This window comes from Macaca mulatta, chromosome 14 (genome assembly GCF_049350105.2).
Source record: "Macaca mulatta isolate MMU2019108-1 chromosome 14, T2T-MMU8v2.0, whole genome shotgun sequence".
Lineage (NCBI taxonomy): Eukaryota > Metazoa > Chordata > Mammalia > Primates > Cercopithecidae > Macaca > Macaca mulatta.
In genome coordinates, this window is record NC_133419.1 from 28,969,483 (window position 1) to 28,992,859 (window position 23,377).

The window sequence follows — 23,377 nt, forward strand, 5'->3', positions numbered from 1 at the left end:
ATTTTACTGGCACTTTTTTCATGTGAATATTCAAGGGGGCATCTTCATTCTCTTTTATAGCTACATAGTTATATTATATGGATTTACCATAATGTATTAATATTTAACCTTTCCCATATTAACAAACATTTTGATGGTCTCCAAGCTTTTGTTACTCATAAGTTGATACTTTGAATTCCTTGAATCTATACCTCAGTTGGCTAGAGCTCAGAGAGGAGATAGATAGACATCCAAAATTCCAACACTATTCACCACTAAAAGCTCTGAGTAAAAAAGCAAAAATTCAGCAAAAGCCCCTGTGTGAAAAGATCTTACTATGCCAGGAGAGACTGCCATATCTGGCTTTTTCCAAAGATCCCATTTCTCCTCAGCTCAGAAAAAAAAAAAAGTGACATCTTGAACTAGGTAACCCATACATAGAGCATTAGTGCTTAATGTCTTAGAGTTTTCATAAAAGTAATAAACCTCCCCGATTTTTTTACTATAACTTCAGATGGTTTGTTAAGATAATATAAAATTCAACCTGGCATAGCCTACCAACTCAAGAGGGGGCCAAGAAGGGAGGCCTTTGCTTCTTGGGCTGGGCCCATTAGGAGCCAAAAAATAGCCCTCTCCACCAAGACATTTGCTCCCCCGGCTCTGCCCCAGCCAAGCCAGAGATGCTTGCCTGAAGTTGTGAAAATGTCGTGTTGGTGCTAGATATGTCACCAAGAGGTGGTATTTCTTCTTCTACCTCATTAAGGTTTTCACTAAAAACTGCTATGCCAAGCAGCCACACCTTAGAATGGGATTAGCACTGCATAAAATGAGAATTAAGAAACTTTAAATACCCTTGACATTCTTTCCTTCCCTAAACTCAATTGCTGCATTCTCAAGCTCTTCCTCCCTCCCGTTCTCCCCGTAATTGATTCTATGGGGTGCATTATGCTCATGCACATGGAAGGTCAGAAAATTCAGGATTGACGTTCCTGGGAACATTCTTTTTTTTTTTTTTTTTTTTTTTTTTTGAGACGGAGTCTCACTGTGTCACCAGGCGGAGTGCAGTGGCATGATCTCGGCTCACTGCAACCTCTGACTCCCTGGTTCGAGCGATTCTCTTGCCTCAGTCTCCCGAATAACTGGGATTACAAGCACATGCCACCATGCCCAGCTAATTTTTGTATTTTTAGTAGAGACGGGGCTTCACCATGTTAGCCAGGATGGTCTCAATCTTCTGACCTCGTGATCTGCCCACCTCGGCCTCCCAAAGTGCTGGGATTACAGGCGTAAACCACCCCGCCCAGCCCCTGGCAACATTCTTAACCAGTGACTAAGGAAATTGCTGTATAAATACTGCAAGTCCTTTTCCTCTTGGGTGGGAGAACTCTGGGGTGCATGTTCCATGCTGGTTCTGGGAATCCCCTGGTAGGATTTAGCTTCAGTCACCCACATGGGTAATTTTCTTGACAATTCATCTTTTATTGGCTACTTTCTCTTGCCCACCTAACATCCTTACTTGTGTAACGGTGTTCCCCTCACCTTCCAAAGAAATTACTTGCATTAGTATCCTTATCTCAGGGTCTGCTCCTGAGTGAATTCAAACTAAGAGGCTCTACTTTGCCCTTATTGAATGCTCTCTGGGTGGACTCTAACGGGCTCATTCTTATGAAAGTGTAAACAGCTCCTAGGGATCAGGGGAATGAGTTTCAAAGCAGAAATATACTTAAGGCAGTAGTTCTAAAGCAGTGGGCTGGACACACGAGAGTTCTTGACGGGCTTGCTGCCAAGTTTCGATCTAACGGTAAAATCTATTTTTGCAACAACTGATAGTACTTATTGTTATTCACTGTCAGACAGAGTTGTGAACTGAGAATACCCTTGGGGACAGAGTAAATTAGGGTACCATTTGCAGCACATATGAGTAAAGAAGCCCAGCATTATGTCAAGCCACGGAATGATGTTGTGTTCTTTTGAGAGGACACAACAGGCTTCCAGGTCAGGATGGTAAATTGCTCTGCTCTAATAGTGACATGGAGTCAAAGAATTGCCACCTAACTAACAGGATAATCATGGGTGATACACAGACACTTTGAGACATCATAGAACTGTAGAAGTGACTGTGTTGTCATTATGGTGGACTTTTTGAATATAGTTGAGTCTCTTCATCCTTTTAATCTTAGAAGTGTGCCAAACACACATACACAAAATCTCTAATGGTGGCTTTCAGATTACAGCCAGTGAGAGGGACCTGGGAGAAAGAGATGACAAGGAAACATTTTCAGAGACTTTGAAATCATATACCACCACCACCACCATCATCCCCACTACCACCACCCCCATCATCCCACTACCACCACCAATGTCATCCTCACTACCACCACCTATCATTCTCACTACCAACACCCATCATCCCCACTACCACCACCATGCATCATCCCCACTACCACGATCACCATCATCCCCACTACCACCACCCATCATCCCCACTACCACCACCACCATCGTCCCTACTACCACCACCACCATCGTCCCCACTACCACCACCACTATCGTCCCCACTACCACCACCACCATCGTCCTCACTACCACCACACCCATCATCCCCACTACCACCACCACCATCATCCCCACTACCACCACCACCATCATCCCCACTACCACCATCATCCCCACTACTACCACCATCATCCCCATTACCATCACCACCCATCATCCCCACTACCACCACCACCATCATCCCCACTACCACCACCACCCATCATCCTCACTACCACCACCACCCATCATCCCCACTACCACCACCACCATCATCCTCACTACCACCACCACCCATCATCCCCACTACCACCACCACCATCATCCTCACTACCACCACCACCCATCATCCTCACTACCACCACCACCATCATCCCCACTACCACCACCACCCATCATCTCCACTACCATCACCACTCATCGTCCCCACTACCACCACCACCATCATCCCCACTACCACCACCACCCATCATACTCACTACCACCACCATCCATCATCCTCACTACCACCACCATCACCCCCACTACCACCACCACCATCATCCCCACTACCACCACCACCATCATCCCCACTACCACCACCACCCATTGTCCTCACTACCACCACCATCATCCTCACTACCACCACCACCATCATCCTCACTACCACCACCCATCATCCCCACTACCACCACCACCATCATCCTCACTACCACCACCCATCATCCCCACTAGCCCCACCATCCACATTTGTAGAGTGTTTGTGCCATATCAGTTGTTTTCAAATGAGGCTGCAAGCAACTCTAAGGGCTCTGAAGAGGAACCTGGGAGGTTCTGCCAACTGTAAAAGACTTGGGTCCAAAATAAGGAATGTTGAAACTAACTGTGATGTTCAACTCTCAGGTTTACTTGATTTTGTTTGAAAAAAATCCTATCACTAAATGTACAGTTTGAAAACCATAGATAAGCCTGGTCATTTTATTCTTAAAACTACCCCTAACTTGCAGGTGAGGAAAGTAAAGTTGAGAGAAATTAAATGACATGCCTGAAGCCACAGACTAGACGTGAGCTAAACTGTAGTACACAGCTGTGGTCCCAAAGCCTCACCATGTCCAGTGCTCTTTCTTCTATATTATACTACGTTTGAGTATTGATGATGAAACACAGGGTTTAGTAATTTCTTGGCCTTGATGCTTGTTTTGGTGAGAATAGGTCAGAAAACAGTTTATAGAAAGTTCTTAGAATTTAGGCTGCTCCAAGAAACTCACCAAAACAACTCCAAGTCATTCCCTGCCTGAGCCATACCTAACACTTGTTATTCCAGGAGCTGCTTCAATGAGACATATTCTCACAGTTTGTCTAATGTGTCTACACTGTCCATACACTTTGCTGAATGCCCTCCAATTTCACCTGTATCCATCTACTATTGCTGCAATACTGCTGCAAAATAAAAACTTTGTGACTGAGGAAAATAAGACTTTTTTTTTTCTCACTTACAGATCTGCAGGTTGACTAGGGCAATTCTGCCTTAGTTCAGGTTTGTGTCTGTTCCATGTGACTAATTCTGGAGCACAGGGAGAAAGGGCAGTGGCTACCTAAGTTATGCTCTTCTCTTGACTGTCAGAACAGCAGAAGGCCAAGCCAAACAGTGCAAGTATTGTTTAGAGCCTCTAACAGAGTTACATCTGATCACACTACGTTGACCAGAACAAGTCAATGCCCAAGCCCAGAGTCAGTGACTCAGGAAGTGTACTGTGTCCCAAGGTGGAAGGGAAGTGAGTGAAGATTTACTGAACAATACCTCAATCTATCACATCAGCTAAAAATGTGATTCCCATGAAGGGAGGTCAAACAGGTCTTTCCAAAGTCCTCTAAATCTAAAATGCAATACTATTAATCAAGTTAGTCCTACAAGCTGCCAGGAGGAGATCATCCCAAAGGGACCTTTCCTGAGGGACCTGGGGGAATGTGTAATGGCACTCTTCCAGGCTAGAGACAGCAAGGTAGAAATTATCTAGTGGAGACCGTGGCATTTCAAAAACCAACTACTTCACTTCTAAAAACCTGCCCCAAACCAAACTTTCAAATCCCGTTTAGAGGATGGGTCCTGAAGACAGAGAGAAAGAGCAGATGTGGGTGACTTATACTCTCCATCCTCCAAAATCAATTTCTAGCAATGGAAGTCTTGGCAAAGATACAGAACAGCACGGCAGCTAAAAACAGGCTACTGAGTTTCACAAATGCATGTCTGAGTCTCTACCAATGCTGGACACATTGGTTCTTCCTTCCAACTCCACAGCATCCATTTCCCCTCTTTCTTCCTAATAAAATCCCAATTTTTCTCAGGAAACATTCCTCCTCAGGACAATGACCCACCTCCAGCACAAACCCCAGGGATAGACCTAGAGGGAATTCCATTCACTTTGCCAATGATTGGTTCCCAAGTAGGTAAGTGACCTAGATTGGGCCAATGAGACACACAGTGTGCCTGTGGGGGAAAGTTTGCTGGAAGGAAGGGAAAGGGATTTCAGGAAAATGTTTCCTCACTCCAAGGAGAAAACCCTAGGAAGAAACTGTCCCTCTCTTCTTCCCCTGGACGTAGCAAAGGGAAATGTGGGGGGTACTTTTATTTTTTAAACATTACACAATTGTTACATGTTCTTTTCCAGCACTGTGAGAACATAGAGATAAGCAATACAAGAAAAGGAAGAGGAAGTTCACACCTGATCCCATCGCCCAAAGAAATCACTGTGAACACTTGTGCGTATTCTTTCAGACTTTTTTTTGTTGGTGGCTGCCTCGAGAAGGAAACGAAAGAGGAAAAACTGGTATCCTCATGCACTACTTCTGGGAGGGTGCATTGGCTTGGTCTTCTGCTATTCCACATGTCACTGCTAGTGCCCTATTTCTGCCTGAGGGTGTAAGCAACAGGAAGATGGCAGACTGGAAAGAAGAGGCACCCTGAGGACATTGCTGAGCTGCCAAATCAACCTTCCCTGAAGCTTGCCCTATGTCCTCACTTTTAAATGAGATAATAAAATATCCTTGTTGATACTCTCGACTTGAAGTTGAAGGCGTCTTAACAGTATCTACCTCTGCCACTTCCTAGCAGTCTGCCTTTGAGTAAGCCGCTTAATTTCCTTAACTTCATTTTTGCGCCAGTACCTCTGTCATAGAATTGTGAGAAGTGAATGACAAGGCATATGAAGCATTTTCAAACTTGTTGTGTCTAGTAGCTGGTAAGGGGGGAATATCTCACAGTATGATTTTTATTACAGGGCTTTTTGGTGCCTTCTAGCACGAAAGTACAGGTCTGGGAAAATAACTGCAGTTTCCGCACCTCCTTCATGTTTAGGTTTGTCGCCCCCTGGCTGTTTCTTCTAGAAATTTACAACAAAAACCATCACAATGGGAAGGGCTCCTGTCCTTTTTAGGGTGTGGCAATAAGGGTCTTCTGTAGTCATGACTACCAACCCTGTGAGTGGGTAGGAGCCTCAAGAAGAGCCTCAATAAAAGAGAAGAGACTTTTATTTTTTAAACATTATACAACTATTCCATGTTCTTTTTTTAGCACTATGAGAAAATAGAGATAAGCAATACAGGAAAAGGAAGTTCACACCTGATCCCATCACCCACTGAAATCACTGTGAACACTTGTGTATATTCTTTCAGACTTTTTTGGTGGTGGTTGCTTTGAAAAGGAAAAGGAAAGAGAAAAAAACTGGTATCCTCATGCACTGCTTCTTGGAGGGTACATTGGTAAAGCCTTTATTAGAAGGTAACTTTGCAAGATGATTAAAATAATAATGCACCTCCCCTTTTGCTCAGCAATTCTGTTTCTAGAAATCCATCCCCTGGAAGCAATAACGAAGGTAGTAGGTACATATATTCAAAGTGCCAGCACCCACTACTCACAAAGCAAAGACTTGGGATCAACCTAAATGTCCATCAATGATAGCCTGGATTAAGAAAATGTGGCATATATACACCATGGAATACTACGCAGCTATAAAAAAGGAAGAGTTCATGTTCTTTGCAGGGACATAGATGAAGCTGGAAACCATCATGCTCAGCAAACTATCACAAGGACAGAAAACCAAACACTGCATGTTCTCACTCATAGGTGGGAACTGAACAATGAGATCACTTGGACACAGGGCAGGCAACATCACACACCAGGGCCTGTTGGCGGGTGGGGGGCTGGGGGAGGGATGGCATTAGGAGAAATACCTAATGTAAATGATGAGTTGATGGGGGCAGCAAACCAACATGGCACATGTATACCTATGTATCAAACCTGCACATTGTGCACATGTACCCTAGAATTTAAAGTATAATAATAATAAAAATGGTACATATACATAATGGAGTACTATTCAGCCATAAAAAAGAATGAGATCCTGTTGTTTGCAAGGAGATTCCTGGCTAAGTGACATAAGCTACGCCCAAAAAGACAAAGTGCCAGCACCTTTCTACACACCTTATGTAATTCAGTCAGTCCTCACAGCAATCTTACTTTATTTAATAACAGCTTTATTGAAATATAATTCATATACTAACTTAGTTCATTTAAACTGCTATAACAAAATGCCATAAACTGAATGGCTTATCAACAACAGAAAGTTGTTTCTCACAGTTTTGGAGGCTGGGAAGTCTTAGATCAAAGCACTGGCAGATTCAGTGTCTATTGAGGGCCCACTTTCTGGTTTATAGATGGCACTTTCTTGCTGTGTCCTCACGGTGGAAGGGGTGAGGGGTCTCTCTCTAGCCTTCTAAGTAATGGCAATAATCTCATTCAGGAGGGCCCCACCCTTATGATCTAATCACCTCCAAAACATCATCACATTAGTAATTAGGTTTCAGTAGATGAATTTCAGGGGGATGTAAACATTCAGACCATAGAACTTACCATACAATTCAACCATTTAAAATATGCAATTCAATGGCTTTTAGTATATTCACAGATAGGTGCAACCATCACCACAGCAAATTTTAGAACTTTTTTATCACCCCAGAAAGGAAACTTCATACCCATTAACAGTCACTCTCCATTTCCTCCCTTCCCACTCACCCCCAGCCCCTAAAAATCACTTATCTACTTTCCGTCATTATACATTTGGCGATTCTGGACATTTCATATAAATGGAATCATGTAATATGTAGCTTTTTATGACTGGCTTCTTGCACTTAGCATAACGTTTCAAAGGTCATCCATGTTGGATCCTGTATCAGTACTTCATATCTTTTTAATGTGAAATAATATTCCTGTGTGTGAATATGCCAAATTTTGTTTCTCTCTTCATTAGTTGATGAACAGTTGTGTTGTTTCCACCTTTTGGCTATTATGAATAATGCTGCTCTGAACATTTCTAAACGAACTTTTGTGGCAACATGTGTTTTTATTTCTCTTGAGTATATACCTATGAGTGGAACTGCTGGGTTAAATTGTAACTCTGTGTTAACCTTTTGGGGAACGCCCAGACTGTTTACAAAGCAGCTGCATCATTTTATATTCCCACCAGCAGCGCATGAGGGTTCCAATTTCTCCATGTCTTCACCCACACTTGTTATCTATTTTTAAAAATTATATCCATCCCAGTGAGTGTAAAGTGCGCCTCATCATGGTTTTCATTTGCTCTTCTCTGATGGCTAGAGGGAGATTATTATCATTACTTTCAATGTACAGATGAGGAAACTGAGGCACAGAGAGGTTAATTTATATATCATGACTTAGTAAGTGTCCAAAATTGTGGGTGTACAACAGTACATGCAGAAGGAAGTTCGCTGTAACGCTATTTGTGAAAAGAAAAATTAGAACTGTATGTTTACTAGCAGGGGTTTATCCCTGCAGAGAACCGTTATGCAACTATCAAAGAATGAGGAAGGATCATTCATGCTGACACGGAATGAGCTCCAAGACATATTGTTAGGGAAAAAACCCAGCCACAGAATCATATGTACAGCACAAACCTGTTTGTGTTAATACATATATGGATTGGAAGGCTCCTCACCAAACTGTTGACAACATCCCCTAAAACAAAAGCTCCATGAGAGCAGGGATTTTTGTCATTTGGCATATGGTGAATGGCTGTATTGCCAACCTTCAAGCAACAGCACAGAATAACAGCTGAATCTGTTGTTAAATGAACAATTCCTTGAGACAGAGGAATGGAAGGCAGGAATATATGTAGATGAACTCATTTTATTCTGCAGACCCATGTCCTCTATACATGAATTCATGTAGTAGTTATATTATTTTTGACACAGAAAAAAATAATGAGGAATTCTTGAGGCCTTTAGCAAGAAAAAGATGAGGTCCCCAGAGAGTTGGTATATGACTGAGGAATGGCCTCAGTCTCTTCTGAGGATGCTATGAGGACCCTCCTGGGCCACAATGTCCCTCATTTCAAGTGAGTGTAGCTCTCACCCAGCTGAGCTCCACCTCTTAGGGTTGAATTGGGGGTGATTAGCTGGTGGAGCAGACACAGGCCTGCTCCTGCCCTGCTGGACATCCCACCCTGATCAATAAGCTACTCTTCCAGTTAACAGGAATCCAATGTTGGGATGCTAGCAGTGAATCTTGTTTTCACGCCTGAGAAGATCTTAAAAATCAATAAGTATTAGAGGGACATGACCATGTGTTGTTCGTTCTATTGTTTTTTCAATATTTGTTTAATTTTTCATTGCGGTTAAGCCCTCTGAAGAGGCCCAAGGATCAAGGGCTTCTTGTGAGACACAGGCAGGTGCATATGTCACATCACTCAAGGCTAATGGCAGTTTAGGGACTTGAGAGACAATTAGGGAAGGGACCAGGAGCTGTGGTTTGACTCTGTTTTGCCAGTGAAGTCAGGATAAAGGAAGGATCTATATTTTACAACAGGTGCAGATTACAAAATTCAAACAGTGAAAATGGCAAGTTGCACCAAAAATAAGGATTAGCGGAAGCCAGGAAAGAGATATGTAGGTTGGGTGGACAACAGGCTGCTCCTCACAGCTGAAGGGGATGTTATGGGTCTGATAACGTCTTCTCGATTTTTTTTTTACGAGCAAGGTATCTCCACATTCTCTTACTCTAGCCCTTTTCTCATGCCAAGAAGGCACAGAGTTAGGTGTTCAGTGGGGTATGATTGGGCATTGTCTTTGGCTTCCCCTGACACAACTCTTCAAGCACCCAGTCCTATTGATTTCACTCCAAAGTAACTTTCTATTACATCTATTTCTCTCCATCACCACTGTCATTGTTTTAGTTCAAGTCACCATCACCTTGAGTCTGGACGTGTATGGTTGCTTCCGAAGCTGTCTTCCTGTCTTGAGGAAGAGTCCTACTTCCCTCCACTTCCTTCTCCACACAGAGAGAGACTAAACTCGAGAGGCAATGTTGCCTTGTCATTAGGGCAGCGTGGGCTCTGGAGCCAGGATGACTGGCCTCGAATCCTGACTCCTCCAGATATGTGATGTTGAGCAAGTGACTTCACTCTTCTGTGCCTTGGCTGGCTTCTCTCTTAAATAGGGGTGCTAATCTGCACATACTTGATAAAGGCACAGTGAGGATTAGGCAAACTCATATAGATGAAGTGCTTAAAACAGGGGCTGCCAGATCCTAGCAGGTGCACACACATGAGCCAGCATCTTTCTTTCTTATTTTCATTTTTATTTTGAGACAGAGTCTTGCTCTGTTGCCCAGGCTGGAGTGCAGTGCACTGCAACCTCCACCTCCCAGGTTCAAGCAATTATTGTGCCTCAGCCTCCTGAGTAGCTGGGATTACAGGTGCCCGCCACCATGCCCAGCTAATTTTTTGTGTTTAGTAGAGATGGGTTTTTGCCATGTTGCCCAGGCTGGTCTCGAACTCCTGAGCTCAAGTGATCTGCCTGCCTCAGCCTCCCACAGTGCTAGGATTACAGGCCTGAGCCACCGCACCCGGCTGAGCCAGCATCTTTCTGAAATGCAGTCCCCTAGTTATGCTGTCATTGGGACAAAGTCCAAACTCCCCCATACTCCTTATAAGACTCTGTAGGACCTGCCTACCTTTCTCTTCCCATGTCTTAGTGACTCTGCTTCACATTTGGCACTCACGTTAAATGCCTTTTTGTTCCTCTAGCAAGACAGGTCAGCAGGCCTACACACAGGCTGTTCCCTCTCTGCCTCGTACATTCTCCCCAAAATTCTTCCCCATCCCCACTTCAAGGATCATTCGTCCTCAGGTCTTAGGTGCTGTTTTCTTTAGAAGCATCCCTCATGCATCGAATTCTGATTAGGGGCCCTTCATTGTGTTCCTATGGTACCCTTACCTCCCATCAATGCGCTTGCTACTTTGTATCTTCCAGTTTTTACTACAAAATATTTCACACAGAAAAGCCAAAAGCAGAGTACAGTACACTCTCAACCATTGGTAACGTTTCGCCATCTTTGCTCATTCTCTCTCTTTCTGTCTCTCCTTCTCTCTCTGTGTATGTATTTATTTTGTTTCCAAGTAAATTACAGACATGACATTTCACTCCTAAATATTCCAGCTTGTATCTCCCCAAAAGAAAAAAAGATGAGGGGGTATTCTCCCACCTAAAACATAATACTTCCATCACACCTTAAAAAATTAATAATTCTCTAATATCACTGAATGCTTGGTCTACATTCAAATTTTCCCAGTCATTTTTCAATTCCCTCTTAGGGTCTTCCTGCTCCATTGCATTTAATTGCTCCTTCATTGGCCCAAGGGCTCTGTGAGGAACGGAAGGTGTCCCCTCTGCTCTCCTCTCCCAGCATGCAGCTCAGGGTAGCCCCTCCGTATATTTATTGAAAGAAAGGACAACCTTCCAACCCCCGGCCATGCCCTACTTCCTCCAGCTGGGGAGGGTCCTTGGCCCCTACACACACACTGACTCGTCATGGCATAGCATCCCTTCTGTGGTTCAAGTCGGAAACCTGAAAGACATTCTAGACTGACCCCTCCCTTAGGTGGCTGCCACTCTCTCCAGCTTAACCCCTCCCAGGGCTTCGGTTCTGCCCTTCATCTTCCCTCACCCCTCTCCCTGAGCCTTGACACCTCTGATGCTCAAGTGTGTCCCCGTCCTGCATCAGAGTTCCCTTTAAAAGACAAACCCACTCTGGTCACAACTCTGCTTCAAACCCTTCTGTGGCCCTCCCAGGGCCCAGCCTGCCCACCAAGTTCCAATCCAGCAGCTCTTCCACCTTCTTCCTCCTCCCTCTTCTGACCCCTGCCCTCCCTTGACCCCTGGCCTGTGCTTGAGCATCTCAAAAACATCCATAGGTCTCCAAGCACACCATGCTTTTCCATGCCTCTGCGCCCTCTCCCTGAACCACCCGCCTCCAGTGCTTTACCTTCCTCTGAGAACTGGAGAGAAGCTCAGACACCATTTTTCCCAGGGCCCATTCAATGACCTGCCCTTTCCTGGCAGAGAGCCCACAAAAGCCTTGGGCACAATAAATGTTCGTTAAATAACTGCTGAGTGGGTGAACAGAAAATATCATCCTCCCCTTCCTCCCTGGATAGAGGCAGCTGCAGCTCCAGCCCATCCCAGGCCTGTGCCCTAGGCCCCAACTTCAGCCCAGCGCAACCCAGCCCAGCTCTGTGCGGCTGCCAGATGAACCTGACACAGCCTTGGCAGGCAGCCTCTGAACCACTGCCAGGCCCATATGTAGCTTTCCCTTTCCTAAGGAAGAATGGGCAACAACAGGCTTGGGTTTTTTTATTTGTGAAAAAAATAAATAAAAATCTAAACAAAAAAGAGGGTTTTTTTTTTTTTTTAATAGCTTTATATTTGGAAATCCTCTTTAAGTAAAGTACCTCCTGGGAGCTAGAAGGTGAGATGATATGGCCCCTTCTGCCTTGAATAAAATTCTCAGAATGCAATATTGCTGATACAGTTTGAATGTTTGTATCCTCCAAATCTCATGTTGAAATGCGAATGCCAGCGTTGGAGGTGGGGTCTAGTGGGACATGTTTGGGTCATGGGGGCAGATCCTTCCTGAATGACTTGTTGCTGCCCTGATGATAATGGAGTGAGTTCTTACTCTGTAAGTTCACAAGAGAGCTGGTTGTTTAAAAAGAGCCTGGCACTGTCTTGCACCCTTTCTTGCCGTGTGACATGCTCCCCACTCACCTTCCGCCATGAGTAAAAGCTCCCTGAGGCCACACCAAAAGCTGAGCAGATGCAAGTGCCATGCTTGTACAGCCTGCAGAAACGTGAGCGTAATAAACCTCTTTCCTTTAAAAATTACCCAGTCTCAGGTATTCCTTTACAGCAACACAAAACAGACTAACAGAATTGCCTTTATGCATTTCTACAAAAAAAAAAAAAAGATATTTCACTTGAACTTCATTATTCTGCTGATTAAATTATACTGGGGCAGGAATGGAGGACTTTCAAGCAGTCAAAGAACTTTCCTGGTTACATAGAGGTCATCTCACAACATACCCAAGAAAGCTCCTGATACGCCTGTCCTCCTGTTGCCAGCCCCTGCATCACAAGTGGCGCAAGAGGAGATGAAGTGTGGTGGTTTTTTTTGTTTTGTTTTGTTTTTTACCTTTATAGCTTTCTGCTGAGAAGAAAACGTTTTACCAGCACAGACCAAACTACTCCAGTAGGTAAAAGCTCTAAGAAGCCTAGATGATGAAGGCCCAGAGAAGTAAATAATGAAGTGGGCTAAAGCTTGAATCTCTACTCCCCTCCCTGCACTCACTGAATAATCTCTTTTGGGTGAATTTGTTAACCTTTCTGAGCTCCAGATTCCTCTTCCACATGTAGAAGTACTCCTAGGGTTCTTTATGAAAACTAAATGAGATGTTGTTTGTGTAGTGGGATGTAAAAATGACTATGGTCTCAGTTCGGGTAATGCCAAGGACAAAAGACATGTTTCAAAGTGAGCTGTGACACCGAGGCCATCAAGCAGGGATGACAAAATAAGTGGCATGAAGCTGGTTTCCCTCTTACCTGACCACCTCCAGCCCACAAAGAAGGTTGGGTGAGGAGAACAGTTGGTGGCATAGAGGATGAATTTTGGAGACAGCAATAGGTGCACTCCAAGTCCCAATTGTCTGCTACCCACCCTCCAACAGTGGCCTCCAAGATGCTGGTCCCTGGAGGTTGACTGTCACTGAGGGCTGATGTCTGAATCATGTCCGTGAATCCCAAAATACAAGAGACATGGAGTGATTAGCTGGAGTGAGAAGAACGTGGTAGCTCTGGATTCCCTGGGATAATGGAACTTGAGTATTTTCCATAAACCAGAGACGTACCGTGGCCAACCTGTGGGATGTGTAGGTCCTTCTGACAGGGACCACCAGGAGGAATGGAAATTTACCTTCAGAAAAAAGCTGACAGCACTTGTTGTGGCCTGAACTATCCTCCCAAAATTTATATGATGCAGCCCTAACCCCCAGGACCTCAGAATGTGACTGTATTTGGAAGCAGGACCTTTAAAAAATGTGATTAAGTTAAAATGAGGCCCTTAGGGTAGGCTTTAATCCACTCTGACTGTGTCCTTACAAGAAGAGGACATTTGGACATGCCAAGAGGAAAGACCACGTGAGAACGCAGTGAGAAAGTGCCTTCCACAAGCCAAGGACAGAGACCTCAGGAGAAAACAAACCTGCCAACACCTTGATCTTGGACTTTTAGCCTCTAGATCTGTGAGAAAATTAAGTTCTGTTGTTTAAGCCAGGGGTCCGCAACTCCCGGGCCATGGACAAGTACTGGTCTGTGGCCTGTTAGGAACCAGGCCACACAGCAGGGAGAGAGAGAGCGCGAAGCTTCATCCATATTTACAGCTGCTCCCAATCATTCACATGACCACCTGAGCTCCGCCTCCTGTCAGATCAGCAGCAGCATTAGATTCTCATAGGAGCACGAACCCTATTGTGAACTGCACATGTGAGGGATCTAGGTTGCATGCTCCTTATGAGAATCTAATGCCTGATGATCTGTCATTGTCTCCCATCACCCCCATAGGGGACTGTCTAGTGCAGGAAAACAAGCTCAGGGCTCCCACTGATTCTACACTGTGGTGAACTGTATAATTATTTCATTATATATTATAATGTAATAATAATAGAAATAAGGTTCTCAATAAATGTAATGCGCTTGAATCATCCTGAAACCATCCCCACCTTGGTCTGTGGAAAAAAGTGTCTTTTACAAAACTGGTCTCTGATACCAAAAAAACTGGGGACTGCTGGTTTAAGCCACTCAGTCTGTGATATTTTGTCATGGCAGCCCCAGCAAACTAATATGGCACTGCTTAGATGCCAGGGAACTAAGAAGGAGTCTTATTAGGTAACCAGCTTCAAGGGACCAGCAACTCAGAGATCCCCAAAGATGAGAAATAATGGCGCTCTCTGAACTATCCACAAGACTGTGCCAAGAGAGAAAGAACTAGGTTTACACACCCACCAGAACCTGCCAGTGAAATGCCAGCTTGTCATAGCATTAACCATGTAAGGACTTCCAGCTCCTTTCCTGCCTCCTCTCTTCTCCCTTCACCCTTCACCCTGCCAGGAGTCAGAATCCTCAGTAAGCCAGAGGAGAGAAGGATGGAAACTTAATGTGGGAAATGAGAAGCCATCCATAGACCCCCTTTCCAAGCTGCAGGCCCCACTAGAGAAGGGAGAGAAGTCTCCACTAGGAACCAAATTCGAAGATCTGGCTGATTCCCTGGGACTGGACATCCCAATTGCTGAATGAGGCTGTGCTGGAACTAAAAGTGACTTAAGAACTTTTGATTCCTGAAGGGGGCCCAGAAGAGTTGTGGACCTGCTTTAATTTTCATCCCAGGGCAAGGGAAGAGTGAGGACCCACTGAAAAAAATTAGGAACAATGATAGGCAAAAATAAAGTTTGCTTTCATAATATACCATGAGTCCTGTATATTTCACGTATGTTCTTCTACACATGAGGCAACTTAGCCTGGTCTCTGGCCAAAAAAGAGATACCACTCATTGAGCAATTCTTATCCTTTCAAATTCCTTCACTGTCATCATTGAGCAATTCCATCTTCTTCAAGCAAGACTAGCTGATGCCAATAGAAAAATCATTTAAAACAAACAAACAAAAAAAAATCCTTAAGCTTTCAACTTGGGTGCAGATGTTCTATGAAGCCAGAAACTGAATGTCATCCTCTATACCCCATGACCTAGAGAAGCAGACTAACTCCAGACCAGCAGGGCTGGGCAGGACTAAGATTCCCACAATACTTAAGAGAAAACTGAGTTCAAATCCAGGCTCTGCCATTTAACAACTGTGTGACCCCGGGTGAATGACTTAAATTCTCTGTACTTCAATTTCCTCATCCATAAAATAGAGATCATAAAGTATCCATCTGATGAAATAGCTGCAAAACACTTAGAACGCTGCCTGGCACAGGGCAAAGGACTCACAATACACATAGCTATCATTATACATCATTGCCTCTCAAAATGAAATCTTGTGATGACCTTGGTTTATTAGCACAACGTTGTTTAAAAAAAAAAAAAAAAAAAAAAAAAAGCTTTACAAGGGGCATGATGATGAAAGGCGCAGATGAACCAGACTGCCTGGGTTTGAATGAAGCAAGAATCTGAGGCACGTTGCATAAGGGTTTGCTATCATTACTGATCATTCAGTGAGAGACATACAGTAATAGGTATACATATGCAGTACATAGAGAAAGAGCTTAGTACTAGCGGCTATTATTAAGGCAACAGTCACCTCAATAAATCTACATGGGCCATGAAGACCCTGGTCACCCAGAGATATCAGAGGCACTGAACAGGGCCAGCCAGCCAGCGGGCATTTTCCTAATTGGGAGGCTGCTGAACTTGACCTCTGTTGCTTTTCATTATTTATTTAACAGCATATGGTGGCTCTCAAGAAAATAGGATGTCTTGAAGCCAGAAACCCATCCTCCTTGGGCTGGATACTCAGCCATCCCCTGCAGCCCCACCCCCTAGCCCCAACCTCTCATTGTCTCTCTTGTGTTACCTGATCCAGTTTCTTCTTCCAGGGCAGGTTCCACCTTGCTGGGGAGAGGTGAAGAACCATGGCCTTCCAGCCTCCCGAAAAGGGAATGTTCCAATGGGCCCAGAGCTCTCTGGGCCCGCTCGCCACTCACTCACCTGGGGCCTGAAGACTGACAGAGAAGCAGGCAGAAAATATGAAAAGCTGATACCCACTGCAGGAAATCATTGTTTAGCCAATTCCAGACTAAAAAAACAAGTGCAACATCGGAGAAAGGAGGGCAAAGTGTCATTCGGGGCCATTGTTACAGCCGCTGCTCTGTGTGGTGGGGAAACAAAGCAGGCCTGTGTATGTGAGGACAATGCTGTTGTGTTACTAACTGCTTCTGTGTTACTCCTGGGGACAGGAGGATGAGAAATGAGGGCACGATGTCTTCCCTGGTGGACTTCACTCATCAGAGTAGCCAGGTCAATCAGAGCTGGGAGAGGCATTTTGGACATTCAGCCCATGGCATGATGTAATAGGGGTCAGGGGACATGCCTTCAGGTGTGACCACCTGCCTATTTGCTAGTCTTCTATACATGAGAGATCACAAATGTCCCTCTCCTCTTCTCTTACTTGCTTTCAGAAACTTACCCCAAGTTAGAGCTGAAAAGAATGAGACATATCATTTCTCCAAACACAAATGTCATCTACTTCAACTCTTCAACTCCTAACTTTTGTTATGGGACATCTGGCCGGGACTAATCCCCAGCCACTCAGCACGTTAGCAGCAGCTGGCAAGATTAGATGAATATTATAAAGCTTGCACCCACTGAATCCCCATAATGAACAAGACACTAGGTCATGAGCAACCTTGCAAAATGACCTCACTTGCTCCTGACTTCAAATTCTGGCTCTGCAACTATTACCCATGGACTGTGAGTAAGTGTTTTCTCTGGGGGTTAGTTTTCCCATCTGTAAACTAGGATGACTGGGTTCCTATGAGGATTAAATGAATTAATATATGCAAAACTCTTAGGAACAGGGGCTGGCCCATAAAAGTGATCAAGAACCATAAATCACAAATTAGATGCCCACATTACCCCTGAAACTTGCTTGCACTCACTCATCAGGAGATGGTATGCAGATGGCTGGAAAACCAGGATCCCAAGTGTCTGTATTTAGCCCTGCTACCTATTATGGCCTAAGTTCACCGTGTTAGGTCCCTGAAGGAATTGGGCACTAATAAATATTCTCAAGTATGAGACAGGCGACAAATGTGTGGAGATGGCCCATTGTGATGCAACAGTGTATGGTGGGAACTGTGGAGATTTGGAAAGCTCACACCAGTCTTCAGGGGGCAGCCAGGGCTCAGCCCCAGCCAACTGCAGCAACGCAGAAAGGTGGAAACAGCATGGTTGGGCCGGCAAATTTTTAAACAAAAGCCAGAAGAGTGGATTTTTATGTCAAGTTTTCCAATTTTGAAACATTGTGGACCACACACAACATTGTTAATGCAACATGAGCCCTAGGTCATGCAGTTTGTAATGCCTGATCCGGACACAGACAGCATTTCCAAGCCAGTGCAACCCTGCTGACACTCAGAGCTTTTGTCCCCAACTTGTGCTATGGTCTGAGTGTATGCATCCCCCACAAATTTCGATGTTGAAATCTTCACCCCCAGGTGATGGTAGTGGGAGGTGGGATCTATGGGGGGTGATTAGGTCATGAGTGTGAAACCCTCATGAATGGGATTAGTGCCCTTATAAAAGAGGCAGAAGAGAGCTCCCTTCCTCACTGCCACCATTTGAGGACACAGTGAGAAGACACCATCTATGAACCAGGAAACTCATTATCAAACACAGAATCTGCCAGTGTCTTGGTCTTGGACTTCCCAGCCTCCAGAACTATAAGCAACACATTTCTGTTGTTGATAAGCCATCCCATTTGTGGTATTTTGTTATATTAGCCCATATGGACTAAGATGCCTGGTGAGCTGATCGGGCCATTTCAAAGCCACTCTTTGACCCACAGTAGGGAGCATAAAGCTAAAAAGATTGATCAGTCTTTTCACCCTGCAACCCACCCTCATCTCTGGACTGACACAAGGGTGAGGAAAAGGGAAACTAGGGAAATAACGGGAGGGTGGCAAGGACTCTCCTTAAAGGACTACAGGACCCTTGACCTAATCCACCTCCCGCAGGCGTTCCTCTGAAAAAGAAGGCAGCCAGGACTTAGTAGTAAAACCAAAGGGGAGAATAGGAGTTTATTTAAGCTCCCATAACCTTCACCAGTTACCTCAAATGAATCCAAGTAGTATAAGTGACAAAATGTGTTTGCTATGCAAATGCAACTTCAAAACAAGACTGCTCACAATGAGATAACACTTCATATCCACTAACATTGCTATAATCAAAAAGACAGAGCCAGTGATAAAATGTGTTTGCTATACCAATGCAACTTCAAAACAAGACCGCTCACAATGAGATACTACTTCATACCCACTAGGATCGCTATAATCAAAAAGGCAGAGCCAGATGCAGTGGCTCCCATCTGTAATCCCAGCTACTCAGAAGGCTGAGGCAGGAGGACTGTTTGAGGCCAAGAGTTAGAGACCAGCCTGAGCAACATAGCAAACATATGTTTTAGAGACGAAACATATTTTTTGTCTCTAAAAAAATAAAATAAAATTAGCTGGGTATGGTTGTGCGTGGTTGTAGTTCCAGCTAGTCAGGAGGATGAAGTGGGAGGATCAACTGAGCCCAGCAGCTTGAGGCTACAGTGAGCTATGATTACACCACTGTACTCCAGCCTGGGAAAAAGAGCAGAGACCCACATCTCTCTCTCTCTTTTTTTTAAACAAATGTTGGTATAGATGTGAAGAAATTGAAACCCTTATATATTGCTTCTGGGGACTGTAAAATGGTGCAGTCACTTTGGAAAGTGGTCTTGTACTTCCTCAAAAGGTTAAACACAGAGTAATCATATGGCCCATAAACTCCACTATTCCACTCTTTGGTATATACTCCAAGAGAAATGAAACATATGTCCACACAAAAACTTTGTACATGATTGCTCATGGCAGCATTACTCACAACAGCTAAGAAGTAGAAACAACCCAAATGTCTACAACTGATGAATGAATGAACTATGGTATATCTATACAAAAAAATATTATTCAGCAAAAAATGAATGAAGTACTGATACAGGCTACAATATGAATGAACCTTGAAGAAGTTTCTCCTCTCATGCTAAGTAGAGGAAACTAGTACAAGAGACCATATATCATATAATTCAACTCACAGGAAATGTCCAGAAGGCAAAACCATAGAGACAGAAAGTAGATTAGTGATTGCCTAGGGCTGGGTGTGATGGAGAGAACCGGGGGCAGAGGCAAGCGTCGATAGCTAAGCATATGCTTTCTTTCGGGGATGATGAACATGTCCTAAAATTAATTGTGGTAATAGTTGGACAACTCTGTGAGTATACTAAAATCCATCGAATTGTACACTTTAAATGGATAAGTTGTATGGTACGTGAATGTTATTTCTATCTCAATAAAGCTATGATAAAAAAAAAAAACCCTCAATACTAAGATTGCTGCCCTTAATCATTTTCTACTAATAAATTATGTGTCCATATCCCTCTCTTCATATCTGCCCCACTGGAGAAATCAGGGCAAGTGTTCCAAAAGGCTGGTTTCCCCCAAGGCTCAGGGCTCCAACTTGGGTGACTTACTGGCCTGGTTTGTCCAGAACTGTCCCAGCACTAGTCCTGAAAGTCCTGCATCCCAGGAAATCCCTCATCCCTGGGAAAATTGGGATGGCCAGTCCCCGTCATGCAAACCCTTGCCCACAACACAGGAAAGCTCTGCCCTTTAGTGTTGCCAATGACTAGAACTGAGAATCCACATAAGCAATCCTTCCCCTTTTTGGGGTATAAGTCATCCTTGAGCTCCCCCTAATGGTCAAAAGGTATTTTTATTATTCTTCCCATTTTACGGATGATGAAACTGAGGTTCCAAGAGCGAAAGTAATTTGCTAACAGTACACAGAGGTCAGAAACTGAACCTAGGTCTTTTTCCAAAGCCCAAGGTAGCCCTTCCACTCACTCATTATATTGTCTCTCACCACCACCAGACTGATTGCCCAGGAATACTCTTAGATTGTTCTTGCTGCCTGAGGAAGGTAGCCAGACATGCAAAGAGAAGAAACATGAATGTACAGCTGTGGGGCAACAAGGAGGCATGTACAGCTTGATGGTTAACAGTGCAGAATCTGGAGCCAGACTGCCCATATTTGAATCTGGACTTTGCCACTACTTAGCTGTGTGACCTCAGACTACTCAACCTGCCTATGTCTGTTTCTCCATATGTAAAATGGAAATAATACAGGGTGTGTGTGCTTATATATGTATATGTACATACATATATGTGTATATATGTGTGTATATATATAATATCATAGGATAGGAATGGGAAGTAAATCAGTAAGTGTAAGGGCTTAGAACAGAGTCGGGCACATAACAAGTTTATTAAATAAATGAAAGTCAGCACTGATTCCTATACTCAGAATTGGAAAGAAGTCAGATTTGGCCTAATGAAAAACAGTCAATGGAACCGAATCATAGAAATGAACTCTGACATTCTGTTCTGTTCCTACCGAGGAAAATGTTTATGGTTTAGAAATTGCTGGACATTCTGCAGACCACAGACGAACCTTTACATGCAACATGGCATTGGCAATCCAGGCAGCCCTACCAAAACAGGATGACATGGTGCCATTCATATCACACCTGCCCACAGGAGCAAGGAGAGCTGGGAATCCTCCCACTCAAGCATCTCCTGTCACTCAGCTCTGCTCTCTGAACTAGATGGGTGTGATGAACACCATCTTACAGAGGTGGAAACTGAGGCCCAGAGAAGTTCAAGAATTTGTACATGGAAAAGTTAATAATGCATAGAATTGGGATGCCAACAAGTTGAATTCTAAAACCCCTATGCTTTGCTGCCACCATGCATTAGTTACCATTGCTGTATAATAAATTACTTCAAAGCTTCATAGCTTAAAACAACAAACATTTATAATCTTAATAGTGTTTGAAGGCCAGAAATCCAGGCGTGGCTTAGCTGGATGGTTCTGGCTCAGAATCTCTCATGAGGTTGCAGTTACGCTGTTGGCCAAGACTACTGCCTTCTTAAGGCTCTACTGGGCCTAGAGACTCTGCTTCTAAGGTCGGTTATGAGGTTGTTGGCCAGATGCTTCAGTTCCTTGTCACCTAGGCCTCTCTGTAGGACTGCTTACAACATGGCAGTTTGCTTTCCCCAGAGCAAAGGACTCAAGTGAAAGAGAGCAGGGTACATGAGAGAGCACCCAAGCCAGGAGACAGGAACTTCAGTCTTTTTGTTTGTTTTTGGTGCAGTCTTGTATAACCTAATCTCAGAAGTGATATGCCATTCACACCCACCATATGCTACTGGTCACCCATACCAATCCTGGTACAAGGTGGGAGGTGTCTACACTAGGTTGTGAATACCAGGAGGATGGGATCATTGAGGGTCATCTTGAAGGCTGGTGACCACACTCCTCATTGCTCTAAAGTAAGACAAGAAGCCACAATCCTGCAAATAACAAAGCAATATCCTCAAATAAGTCACAAAAGTTCATCTTAGCCTAATCACTTTTTTGGGTGGTTGTTTATTTAACAAATACTCAATTCACCCAAGGCAATGGGCCCAACCCTATAGATACAGGCAGGAGTTAAACCTAGAACCTACATTGAGTTATAACAGAAACCAGGAATCAGGCCATGAGGGTACATGGAAAAGAGAGGCCAAGAAAGAGAGCTACAATCAGGACTCCATGACAAAATGGTTCTAAAATCTTCTAATCCAGGAATGGGTTCCTCCTTAGACAATGTGATTTTTGTTTTCCTGGGCCTTGACAACATCCCCACAGAAAATGGAGTGGAGGAAGGGGAAAGGGGAGGAGAGGAAACAAAGGAGTAAGTGTCCTTAGCAGCTTACCAATTTCTGGAATTTCATAAATGGACATTCTTTCTTAAGCTCGAATATATCAGAACCCATTTTTTTTGAGCTGGAATTTGCTTTAAAAAAGTGGAGGGTAGGAAAAGAAAAGAGCCACCCAAATACTAAAGGTAGATAAAGGAAATGTCTGTTTTGATGTACAGCCTCTGAGAACTGGGCAAATCAGAGTCCAGTACTGCCTATGCAAAATCACTCTTTACAATTATACTCATTGTAATTACCTTTCTGAATAAATGAATTAAATCATTTCCATAAACCACCTCCCCCATCTCACCCCTGTATAACAAGAACCTAGCTAGGTAGTAGCTTTCATTCCATTCCTCTCTTGTCCCCTCTCCCAAACACTTCCTCACCTGCTCTTGGAATCAGATCTCCTCTATGACTATGGGAAAGTTACTAAAAACCCTAAATGATTATTTCCCAATCTGGATAATACTAATAATACCAGCTCCAACCTACTCTATAGGCTGAAAAACTATACACGCAGAAGTAATTTTACATTCTTAAAGACAGGGTGTGTGTGTGTGTGTAAATTCCAAGAAGCCCCATATGCACACTCTCATTTTCATTCCAAACACTGGTACGCTGATCACTCCTGAACAGCTACGTTTCCAAGGCGCCTGACAAGCTTGCAGGTGCATTCCCCAAATGTGCCAGCCCACCCACATGAGTCAAGGGAAAACCTGTTTCCCTGACCTGGTAAGTAAAGTCAAGCCAATTTCGCCCCCGAGTAAACCATCCTCCACCCTGGTTCCCCTAGTCCTTCGGTCCTACAGTCCCAGGGTTTAGCCATCCAGCCGCCGCGTCCGTCTGGATCCGCGCTCCACGGCCGCAGCACCACAACCGAAACGCCTTCCTCCACCCCGAAGCCCCCGGCAGGCCCCGCGACAGCAGCCAGCGAAAGCCA

The 23,377-nt window shown here is 44.2% G+C and overlaps 1 protein-coding gene across 3 annotated transcripts in view; it reads right to left on the reverse strand.

Moving 5' to 3' along the window:
* PRR5L (proline rich 5 like) overlaps positions 1 to 16,690 on the reverse strand; it is a 175,160-nt gene extending 158,470 nt beyond the window's left edge. For 2 of the 3 annotated variants that reach the window (XM_077961075.1, XM_015114477.3), the window contains exon 1: positions 16,467 to 16,690. The gene's annotated coding sequence lies outside the window, so the exon portion shown is untranslated. Of the gene's footprint in view, positions 1 to 11,830 lie in introns of all 3 variants that reach the window. The other variant, XM_077961073.1, reaches the window with a different exon arrangement.
* Positions 16,691 to 23,377: the final 6,687 nt, after the last annotated feature.